Raw genomic sequence first — 13,510 nt, 5'->3', positions numbered from 1 at the left:
TGTACAACATATTGATCTGAAACAACATAACAATATCTAATTACACTGTTATTACATTGTGTGGTGATAAAATGTGAAGAAAATGTTTCTGTGTAAAGCCTGCGGTTAATTCACTATCAACATAACATAATTAAGTATCCATTATAATGTTACTTTTTGATCCAATGTTTTATTTGCGTTTTGCAAGTATTATGATTTTTGTACTGATTTCTGGAACAGTTTATCAAATTAAAGTCAATAGTGCATTGACACTCTCTGTCCTACCTGATATTATTAGTTCCGCGCGAAGTAATTCTTATGCCACTACCTTATCGATGTATGACATGTTGAAACAGACGTCCTGGTTGTATGGGGACGGAATTGTCTTCAGCCATGCATGGTACATTTGATCCTTCTTCCCTCGTGTATAGGTTTTCTGTGAGCCCTGGTCCATGACTGTAACACATTCATGTACATAAGTATTGATCACATCTAATTAGAATGACCACTGATGGGTGACCCCCCTCCCCTCTCTATCTTTCACGCACGCACACACACACACACACACGCACACACACACGAGAACGAACTCTGACATGTGTGAAAGTATACATAGAAACACACATTAACGTGTTGTAAAACTCCTTTGTGTTAAATACTGTTTCACATGCATGCACAATACATTTCATCTTTGTAAATAACATGGTGCCCTGTGTTTATTTTTATCCTTTGGTTATGCTAAAATAATGTCTCCAAAAGTAACATTACGCGAAACGCAAGCATATAATAAAATAAATCGCAATAACTGGAAAAAGGTCAAAACCGACAATATTATTATTACCTTTTTATCTAAATCACTGTTCCTATGTTGCAGGATATACGGTATCATCCGAAAACAACGATGGAGAAGACTTTATTGTGGCTGTGTTCCTTCACCAGAATACATGCATCGCGTCCTTATATTTCACAGGGCAAGAAGGAACAGTTGTACAAGTAGAGAGTCCCGCTCCAGTTCATACATTCACTAACCTTACCATTGGCAGTGAATTATCAACGACATTTGATCTGAATCCCGAACACTGTTTTCACGTGAAGAACAATGCCATAGCCCGAAAAGGTTTCAGGAATAACAGCTACTGATGGTATATCCGTGTCTGCTGTGAATATGCAAGACAGATGGAGCGGCGGAGTCATACCTGGTACTACCACTGGAGTCAACTGTCAGTAGAATACGTCGCAGTGTCATGTCCCTCAGCTTTTGAGTATTCCAAACTCATGATAATAGCATCTGATGATGACACCAATATCAACATAACGAGTGAGGACATCTGGTAGTTTATGCTCTGGGTTCTAACTACAACAGTGGGCAGGATATCAAAACTTACTCTCAACATAATGGATGTTTTCGGCCTGTTTTGCAACGAAGATTTTACTGGCACATACATAAGAAGTTCAAAACCTGTGGCTGTGATTTCCTGGTTGCCATGGCGTTTTCCAGCTACGGAGAGCCGGTTGCTGAAATGTTGATATCTGTTGCCATGTACGGAAAGAGTTACATACTGTACACATTAGCTCCAAGGCTCAAATTGATGTATCGTGTTGTTGGTATGATAGAAATACCAACATTGAAGTGGCAGGCCAATCTAAAAGGGGTACCATTCATGTGGGAGTATCTGGACATGGAAGTGTCGGATGCAGCCTGCTTCAATTCCAGTGAGACTGTACTTGTGGTGGCATTTAACAAATATGCTTCGTCCTTTGAATATCTCATGGCCATTGTTCAGTCAACAGATCATTTCATGACTTCATATCTAGTGGATACAAAAGAAAACCCTATTGCAGTAAGGACGTATGCAAGGATTATTCTTGTCAGTACCGATCCAAGCATCGCGTCCACTGCCTCAGACAAAGGGACTGGTTAAAGCAGAATCAGAATCAGCATGCGGATATAATATATGGCAATTTAAGACTAATGGTGTCTCGTTGATAGACGTACAGGGGTCCAACGCCATTTGGACTCTTACACATCAGACATGGTCCTTACATTGGAATGGGATATTCTGGTGGCTTTAGAAACGGTAATTACTCTGTGAATTATGACGTATGTTCAACTTGTTCAAGTATGTTCAACTTGTTAAATGGTTGAATGAGATATTATGGGACTAGTCACCTATAACGACATTCCATGGGGCCATATGGAATGGAATATCCATGCCAGGATCTGAACCCAGGCCTCCAGCTTTACACCATCACTGTTCTTATATATATATGCTATTCATATATTCATATACCTTTTGTCATAAAGTAAAAGACATAACAATTCGTAACATGTAATCATTTGCAATCTGCTAGCATGCTGGCCTCATCTAAATGCATATCATAATGCACTTTAAACAAATATTTTCTATTTCTTACACAACAGATCTTGCCCTCGAGAGTGCATCAAGCACTAACACACCAATCACTTTTACAGCAGTATCTACAGTTTCTGGACTTTCCAATTCAACTGCTCAATATCATACACCTACAGTATCGTCTACATTTGCGTCTGTTTCGACAACAACAGCATCCACTCCCACGCCAGAATATGCAATAACCTCAACAACGTCGACTACTGCTGTTATTAATTATACAATGTCTGCGTCTCTTACATCATCAACAGCTTCAACCATGGGCTACTCCCACAAGTCCACTCCCGTCAGCACTGACACTGCCTCCACTCCGGATACATCTCCAGCAACGACCACTACTACGTCTTCTACATTCTCAGTCACCACAACTACACAACTTCAGCGGCACCCACAGTTCAGCTGGACCGCAATGGACAACCAATGAGAACAGTGAGAGAGAAATGCACATGTTTCTGTAAACCGAAAACCGGCTTCACGTACTGACATCTGAAGCTGTTTCTGAGCAGAAGGCACATCTCCAACAGAAGTTACAGGTGAAAACAACCAATCTTACCAGCTCTATCAGCAAGAAGACCAGTGCACCAGACAGAAGGACATCATCAACGAGTATCGGCTATCTTGCAATTTCTTGTGTCATGTTACCATTCGTTCTTTTGTATGTTTTGCAGATATGATGCACATGATTGCCGCCATCATTTACATGTGTGGCCAGAAGAAAGCTTAAATGGAGACTCTAACAAATACATATATTCGATTTACACGTGTTACCCTGAACGATGCTCAAGCTGGATAAAGTTTCAGATTTTCTTACTGACTATAAAACAGAAACCAGTGGTGACATTTCAGCCAAATGTTCTGTGTTCATGAAGACTAAGACTGTAGTCTCAGACTCACCTGTAATTTCAGCCTCATAGCTTTTAAGAGGTTGGAGGATCAAATATAACATAATTAATGTAAGAAAACATAATTAATTCCTCTACAGACTGTTTCGTCAACGATTCAGCATGGAACACATTGTTTCAGCTTCGTATGTTTTACTTTGCCTCTGTTTGCGCCTCTCAGTCGTCAGTGAATATACTGTTCGGAGCGTCCCACAATCATACGAATGTGGCATCGTCCTTTTGTCACTCTGACGGTGAACTGTGGGTAGGGGAGCCAGGAGGGTGAGAGACACACACTGTACTCGTACCACAATGGCTGCTCAAAAACCCAAAATTCAAAATCATACAGATGATACAATTGATAATGAAGATATAATAACCAGTCTGTATCATTGTGAAACCGAACCTGCCCCAAGTGAGAAAACCTTGGTTTCTTGTTCTCCAATATTATTAGAGAAAGAAATGCAAGGTATTGCCGACGTGTTAAAAAGGTGCAGGTGCTGTTCTAATAAAATATGTAATTAGATGATGATTTTATTTCTTGATGATTTCAACATATCATTCCAAGGTTACTTTATGACTATAATTGAGGGACAGTTACAACTTTGTTTGAGTCAAAGACATAAATGGTCTCCAGAAAACGAAGTTCCAGACTTGACAGACGCCGAAAGTAGAAAGGCTGTTGAAAGTAATTGTATTTATAGCAATCCCAGAACAACTTTGAATCTGATTTTTATCACTGAAATATACAGCAGCACACTGAAACGTTTCTCTGTAAATATCCAGTTTCACATCAATCATGTTCTCTGCACATCATGAAAAACGCTTGCACGAAACAGGCGTGTTCACGAAATTTTAAAAATGTTGTGAATGGAATAAGCATTTTTTGGGTCAATCCATATATGTACAATAATACATCTTGGTTCTCAAATAATATCTCCCCAATATGTAATATCCCCTTCGTTTTCAGTGGTATATTTTCTGATTGTTATCATGTTTACAGGAAATATATAATCTAGAACTCGATCATCTGTTCGATATTGAAATTTTAAGGTATCACACCCACTCTGGTCTATCTATTAATTATAGACATTCAATTTTATCAACATGTGAGGATCCACCCTTTTGTATCCCTTGGAATACTCCTATTACTGTCAAGCACATTTGGCGGCTTGAAAGCGCTGATTTCGCATTTACCAGAGAAAATGCAATGTGTTATGACAATGTTCATACCATGTGTTACCCGTGAAGGTCCGGGTTAGAATATTGATCTTCAGTAACCCATGCTTAATGGTTTAGGCATTAGGTCCATGGTTATACATGCATCGACCGACGGAATGAATTTCTTCAATTTACACATGAACACGTTTCGTACAGAATTAAATCGAGCTCACCTGAATGGCTGGGCATCCATTTGCCACAAGCAGGCAAATGTAAGCACAACCGCCATGATAACACTTGTCTTGGTCCTCATAGTGACTGTTCTTTAGGCCTTTCTGTAATGAATGGAAAACAACAACATATGTTCAATGTTGCTTTTTAAAAAGAAATACAACATTGTCTCGGACTCATCCACAACACATAGTCAGTTTGAGTTACAACAATTTCCATGAGCCTGTCCAAAAAATGCTTCACTTCGTTTAACGACTTACTTGAAAAACGCAATAACGCTCCTGAAAAGTAGTCGATGGGAGATACAGGGTTCTAATGGGTGGTGAAATAGATTATTTAAGATTTCAGGGGTTAAATTCGACATGCAAGAATTCGTGGAGGTATGCTTCCGACCATTCGACCAATTTCATGTTATGAATACATGGTGCCATTTAAAAAGAATGGTCTAATGTAACACAGGGTATATTTGTAATTGCAATGCCTTAGTAAAGTATACCACCCGTGTGTTAGAAATGACTTTCAAAACCCATGCTCGTCGTAAGAGGCCACTAACGGGATCGGGTGGTCAGGCTCGCTGACGTGGTTGACATATGCCATCCGTTCCCAATTGCACAGATCGATGCTCAAGCTGTTGATCACTGGATTGTCTGGTCCAGACTCGATTATGTACAGACCGCCATATAGCTGGAATATTGCATTTTTTTACCCGGGAAGTCTGTTTTTACACTTTTGTAATATTTTAGACGGAGATTTTAGTCATTTCAAAGTCACTTGTATTGTGTTTGTATTGAAATGTCAATAGGATGATTAATATCATGTACACGGGAAGGTAATCCACTCAGTATTGTTCCTTATTAGAGACTGAATTAAATGCGTTAATGATCGTGACATACAAATGTCACTGTATAAGTTCACAGTAGTGGTTTTGTTTTTAACCTTTGTGAGACAGACATACTCTTTATAAATGCGGGTGTTGTATGTTGTCCCTCACTTTTGTCTAGTTTCCACAATCACATTATACACGATATTATAATGTATAAGGAAATTTTCTACAGCTTCTTTGTCAACGGCTTATAATTTATAGCTACGTGACAGCAGTTTGTCGTTTTGAATAAACTAATATCATACTAACAAATAACACAACTCCATGTTTTAACGCAGGATCTGTGATGTGACTTCGTGTTGGGTTGGCATTCTTAACGTTACTACTCTGGCACACATTTGTAGAAGTACCAAGTGTACCAGTGATTAATGTCACCTTGTGTTTTATTTTCAGAACGTTGGTGATAAAGGACAAAGAAATATCAAAATGGCTGAAAAAACAGTCACATTTTTTATGTAACTGATTACATCACCCAGTTAGATTGCCATTCCATAAGCAAAGCATGCTAATATAGGAATACTTAGTTTTCAAAAATATTACATGTATTTCAAATGGTATATCACAGGTATTTCACATGGTATATTGTTCTTTTTGCTTTTATTTGCACGTAATGCCCGTCGTAGCACGTGCATATCTGAAATCAATGTATGATGCGCCCGAATGACTACAATAATCATACAAACATAATTATTAAATAAATATCAATGGGTGTTAAAAATGATAGGATGATATGATAATTTTTCCATGCATATATATTGTTTTATGTATACAAACAGAACATAAACATATTTGAACATATCAAGTCATATTTGATGTATTATTCATCCGAGTCACTTCTCGCGGGACCCGTGAAGATCCGGGGTAGAATAGGTCTTCAGCAACCCATGCTTGCCACAAAAGGCGACTATGCTTATCGTAAGAGGCGACTAACGGGATCGAGGTGGTCAGACTCGCTGACTTGGTTGACACATGTCATCGGTTCGGTTCCCAATTGCGCAGATCGATGCTCATGTCGTTGATCACTGGATTGTCTGGTCCAAACTCGATTATTTACGGACATGTAGCTGGAATATTGCTGTGTGCGGCGTAACACTTTAACTCACTCCTTACTCACTTCTCGCGGTGAGTGCTTGGTAACGCTAATAGCTCACATCCGGTGCGTACTCGGGGTAGACTTGGTCATCGGCATCCCACTGCTTATCGCAAGAGGCGACTAAATTGCACAACGTGTTTGCTGCAGGATGGGCCTGTGTCGGAGGAGGTCAGGAACCTGGTGGTTGAGAGCGCTGGTTGCAGAACTGCAATTCCTTCGCACAAAACACAACTTCAATATTTACTCCAGCGTGACGTGCGTTGGAGTGGACCCACCGGTGCTACACGCCAAACCTTGTCCCACTAAATGTTGTTTACATAATTTCTTTCAGTTCGGCCAAGTCATGTGTTACTGTGTCCAGAAGGCGATGGCTCGCGTGCCGCTCTGTCGGTAAAAGTGATATCTAGTGTACTGTGCGGCTTTAGACTCAAAACCTTGCTGTCGAGTGTCTAGGTAACAACAAGATCAAGCCCCTAATGATCTGTATTATCACAACAATGCATCACAAGCTATGCACTAATGAGCCCAACCGTTTGCACCTCTTTCTGAGGATGTTTACAAACATAAGTCTTCTCTCATTCCGTCTCTAAGATAATAATTATACCTTTCCTTATACGCTGTTAATAATGACCTTGAAAATATATTTTCTGCATTCTTTCTTTCGTTTCCCCCAAGCAAGTTAATACGACCACAGGTAGATCTTACCGTTGCTAAATTCAAGAAATCTGACAAAGCTCAGCAAAATATAAACAAGTATATATCAATGGAAGAGCACGTATGGCACTTACAAATCTATATAACACTGTTAGATCATGAAACAAGATTTATGACGTCATTATGAAACGTGACGTCACCTGCTTCCCCGACGTCATTTGACAACAGAACTGATAACACTCTCGTACCCAGAGTTCCATGCGGCAAGCCAGCGTGATGTTATGCTAAGTCATCATTGCGCCGGTGTGAACTGCCAGTCGTTGAGGTATCAGCGGGCCATTATCATTTGCAGAGGCCCGCTCATTTCCTGATAACTAGAGGGCGGTTTCATGACAATTCCGTCCAGTTTAACTATAACACTATGATTTATTCATCATTGTCAGATTTAGTCAGTGTGCACATAATAAATATGTTGCAGCTTGAGAACATAGTTTTTTCTGGCGATAGTGTAAGTTCAAGGAGTGATTTGATTAACCTTTGACCAAGAGGAACTTTGACCTGGTTTAAATAATGAATTTCCTTCACGAAAAAACCCAGCGTAAAACGAGCTGAAATAGAATGGGCATAACTGTACTGTGTTTGACGAATTGGGGGGCGTATATCGGTGGTTATATAGCCCATATAACTAAAGTTGCGTATATATAACCACCGGTATACGTCCCCAATTCGTCAAACACAGTACAGTTATCCCCTAAATAGCATGTCGTGTGCAAATCCACTTATAACTGAAAATATCGAATTGCACTGTGAACATGCTTCTGATCAATACGACATCGTCTTGTGTCAGTTGCCCAGCCAGAATGGAACTAATGGCCGCTTCTGCAGCCAAAGCAGCAGTTAACACATCTGTGACACCGCTTCTGATGCCTTAAAGTGAGTACTAACCTGTACTTCTGAAGGTTACACAAAGAAGTGGACAACCAACTATCAGTTACACGAACTGGTACTTGACTGTTTCGATTTTGTCAATGTGCGGCTTAATGTTAACCCACTCACCCACTTCATCGGGGTCAAGGCTGTCATAAATATGCATAATATCATAAATTCTGCATGAATATAGTGTGATCACATTGTAGGAGTGATTGCAATATTGTTTACGTTTTACAAGCACGTAAATTTCCCATCCTGATAGACACAGCGTTTTGTGAGAGGACTTAAAAAATCGTTACAAGGATGTCGCTTTGACCTGAAGAGGAACTACTTTACACTGAAGCCTCTATCCGGAACAAAAGATTCAAATGAGATCCCACAGCGCGTTTTCCACCATCCGCCTTTTAAATGTTTTTAATTTTTAGGATTTCCTTTAAGATGACAACGCCCTTCACCATGACATCTGCTCCTTTGTGCTCCTTTTATAGGCAATATTGTTACGCTACCATCTGGAAACAATAGGCGGCGGGATAACATATAATGCTTTTGGATCTTTTGATTTCCACCTTTGATACAGATGTACAATATCTACCACATTCATGAAACGTTATTATCAAGCTTAAAAATTGCATGGAAAAATGATTTTGCTGTGAATCATTCAAGCGATGTTTGTAACACGTTGAATTTGCCGGCATTTAAATGGAATAAAACTGTCGGTCCAGTGATTTCAAACTGTAGTAAGTCTATTTGACTGTTGCGATGGACTTGGTGCAGGATGCGGTGTGATGCAGCTAAACCAAGTCAATTACTAGTTAGTTATCTGTGTTCATTTGTCAACTATGATAACATATAGTGAGCATATATCAGTACTCTATATCTTGCATTAAACAAATTTAGTGTTTAGGATAATTCAACCATACATAAAAGACATCCTAAAAAGTGTCATTCCGAAATGTCGAACGCACAGGTCAAAGTTAGATTTATTTGGTGTTTGACAGAGTTAAGGATACGGCGGGCGGTAATACAGGGTTAAGTCAAGAAGACGAGGTATTGTGCACTGGTAGTGACGTAAGACTGGTTGGCGTAAACTGTATTCATACCTGAAATGTATGAATGTACTGTACATATGCCTTGAAAATACACATTATTTGTGAAATGTATGAAATATTGCTATATTTGCACTAATTACACATCAAACATTTTGTGAAAGACTGAGAATATGCTTAGTTATGTTATATATTTCTACTTCCGTTTGTCCCTAGTATGGTGATCTACCTTCAGTTGTTGGCAATATGTAGCCTATTTTTATATTGTATTGTGTTCTATAGTTGAAAATTTTAACTCGAACTAGTTTTATATCTATGTCTGTGATCCTCTAGCTGTTTTACTGTCCTTCGTTGACAGGGTTTCATAATTCAAAGTTAGTTATTACGACTTTATATATTATTCAAATCCTCGTCACGATATGGCTGCAATATTGCCGATGTGACGTTAAGTTTTAACTCACTCACTCACTCCTTCCGTTTATGGTTAAAGCGCTCGCTCGTCACGCCGAAGCGAATACCCGGGTTCAATTTCCCACAAAGGTACAATGTGTGAAACATATTTTGGGTGTCCCCCGCCATGATATTGCTGGAATTTTGCTGAAAGCGGCGTAAAACTAAACCCACTCACTACTTTATACTTCAACGTGGTTTATGTCAGAAACAATCATTTACAAATACACTCACTTTGCCGACAGCACTGGGTCAGTCGTGACTAGGACAAGCTTTTATTGTTGTATTCATCTTGGTCTGGTGATTTGTTTCCTGGTCAATACCTTCCCATCACAACTTCCTCATCAAACGCCTGGCGAGAAGGAGGACGTTATCACAGATAAAGCAGATAACATCTTTACATTCTCCGTGTGAATATGAACACCTACATCACGTACTAGGACATTATACCTTGAACAAATTTAAGCACCCGTGGAAATGTTTACAAAGTTGATTGTTTCGGCTAACATCAATGGTGTGCACCTACAGTAGGTTACCGTGCTTTTCATGGCATTTACTATGGTTAACTTTGCATCCATTTCAATTTACTGGACACAGCTGTCGGTAAATATCTTTTTATATCTTAAGGTTGTACATCATGACAGTTTATAGCTTTGTAATTATTCTGCTATGTATAGGAACATCGTAATCCATGGATGTCGCTTGAACCATATACATCCTGGTTTAACTGGATTAGCACACCGTGATACATTATTAATTGACTTAACAATGGACCCGGATTTTACCTTGGAAATGTAATACCTTTACCTCACACACCTGGCTCTCTCTCGAAGAATTTCACTTCTTTGTTGTCCAAATGGCGGTAGGGAAGACACTGCTTGTATTTACAGTCGCGGGAGTGATTTGGATACAGGTTATATTTGGTGAGTTGATAGTTTACTCAATTACTAATTACAAATGTGGTATGTAGTCTCTTGCATTGTGTAAATTTATGTAACACCACTGTCAAGATTGTTTTTGATCAAATGTCAAGAACAGAACCAGTTATAGTGGTTGCGATGTTTAAGCATTTGAACGTCATGTTTTCACAGTCAGATCGGAAACCCACTAAAACTGAATTTCCTGTGAGATTTCAACTCTCTGTCACTAATTGAGTGAGTGAGTGAGTGAGTTAAGTTTTACGTCACATCGGCAACGTTTCAGCAATATAGTGACGAGAAATATCTGTCGCAAAGGATAGTAAAACACTAGCAAGTTATCACAATTTGAATCTAAAAACTAACCATTTCAATTGATAAAAGACTTTATTCAACACAAAGATCAATATTACATGTAATACCAATAAAATAGGAGCTATAGACCACCTGTCACTAATTGATAGCAATACGATACATGATACTATATTTTTTAAAAGTGACTTTTTCAAAATATATCCACTGTTCCTCAACACGAGCTTCTTGTTAAATTTGACTTCCTTGAGTGTGAATGATTCATGGTTTTGTTGTATGAAGGTAGGTTTTGTTTGTTGCAGCGTCAGGCGACAAGCAAATAATTGTATTTAGGTGTACACTTTCTCAGCAGAGTCAAGATTTTGAAACCATTTGCCCGACTTCCATATTTGTGGTGGCTGGGTACAAAAGTATTAGAATCTGTACAAACTTCTGCAGAAACAATCGGAGGTTTAACATGTCATAATAAGGTTGAGGTACCTTAGTGATCTCATATCGTCCAATAATGTACAAATAGTCTATTTGCGTCCAAGTCCGGTCCATAAATCCTAATGAACCCTAATCTGGTTTGAAATATTGTATAACATTGTAGAAAAACACTTATTGACCATGAATGGAGTCGTCTCTCCTCTTTTTCACGCTTATATTGCCTTTATGCCTCTTCACAGGGTCCTGTCCAGCAGGGAAGTTCGGAGATTCGTGTAACTACTCCTGCCACTGTGGACACTCATGTAACCAGACAACTGGAGTTTGTGGAGGTGGCTGTGATAAAGGCTGGATGGGAGGACACGGAGGAACTTGTCAAAAAGGTACATCAAATACTCATCAATTGGACAGAATAACACAGCTTTCTTCCGTGCATAGGTTAACATCCCTGTCTCATTCTCGACATAAGGCATGTTTGGAACTATGATCAAAAACATTTTAGTGTCAAATAATATATACCTGCATGCATGTTTATATTACTGTACAACACCGAAGATAGAGAGATCACAGTTCTAATCCTCACAAGTTCAAATATCGCGTGTGTTTGGGGAAATATGAAAATCTCCTCGTTAGACAAGACTGAAACAAACAACACCTTGTGACAGTTATTTTTGATATTCAAAAACATACGCTTCCTCTGTTCAGAGTAGTGAATACATGCAATACAAACACAGATTCCATACACATCGATTTAGAATACATCCCTTAGATATTTGGAACTGATGTGTGTTACAAACAAGAATGTATTTTCAGTAAAGTTAAACATACCTTAAAATTTGACATTCGTCATTCTTAGCTAATTTACGTTCCAGCATTCAAATTCAGCTAGGGGCCATGTAGGTAGCAAAGGCATTGTAAGTCCCCATGGTCCCTAGTAAGTTGATCTACCTTCAGTTGTTGGTGATCTATAGCCCAGTTTTACAATGCATTGTCCAAATTTGGTTTCTCTACTTTTATTAAAGATATATGCTAACCTTTTACCCTCATTTCGTGATAATCTGGTAATTTGACTGTCCTTTGTTGACAGGGTTTTATATATTATATGTATGTATTATGAATCTAGAACTAGTTTTAGTCACAATATGGCTGAAATATCGCTATGTGACTCACTCACTCCAGCATTCGATCATGTGAAACATATTCCGACCTGAAAGATAAGTTAGCCTTTATGTTTGGCTAAAGGCCAGTAGTACATTGTGTTCAAATTAAGGCGTATATTCTAAACTGAGAACACCTTGATATATGTTACACAAATACATAATTTTATCTCACAAACGAATGGTTTTCTTGCGAAATATATAACACCAATAGATATAGCATAAATAAGAGATTATCGTCATCATTCAGATAAGGAATTTTTCATTCAAGGGTCTGATTGTAAAGCACTCGGTTAAATATATCATTCTTATATTACCGTTAAACATCTTCTGTAACACGGTGCTGTGTTAGAATGCGGTAGTTTCTGTTCCAGGGAATTTTGGAAATCAGGCAACACTCAAGTGCAAATCATGACAATAGCATTTACATTTTGTCAATATTTGGAGTAAATGTGATGTTTTGTTTTCTAACAGAAAACGTTGCCTACCTGAAGCCTGCCGTTTCTGAACCTGGAGACCAAACTTCCTGGTCTGCAAGCAAAGCTGTGGATGGGAACCAGGGACACCTGCTTCCACTCCAAACGTCAACCAAGTGTTTGGACGGTGGACCTGGGACAGCACTACAGGATACACGACGTCAGGATATACGCGTATCCAGGACGTATGTACATGCGATATAAGATTTTACTTCACTTTATTTAAAAGTACGGGCGTTGACCCTGTATTTAAATCGTTCGTTCGTTAAGACCCAGAGTCGTTTCCCATATGGGTGAAACGTGTCCTTGATAATAATGGAATATTGCTTAAAACGGCGTGAAATCGTGGCACTCACTCCCAGCTAATATTCTTTTCAGGGCCATTCAGTATATACTTTAAACGTAACGGTTACAGAACGCTGATTTCTGGAAATGAGCATGGGATCATTCTTAAATCCATACATGTTCCATGCGTAGGGGTGATTGGGGTTCTCTGCTGACCA

Source organism: Haliotis rubra, unplaced genomic scaffold (genome assembly GCF_003918875.1).
Source record: "Haliotis rubra isolate DU_JTF1 unplaced genomic scaffold, ASM391887v1 Scf2259, whole genome shotgun sequence".
Classification (NCBI taxonomy): Eukaryota; Metazoa; Mollusca; class Gastropoda; order Lepetellida; family Haliotidae; genus Haliotis; species Haliotis rubra.
The sequence above is the reverse complement of the archived record's forward strand: the minus strand, read 5'-3'. Positions refer to the sequence as shown.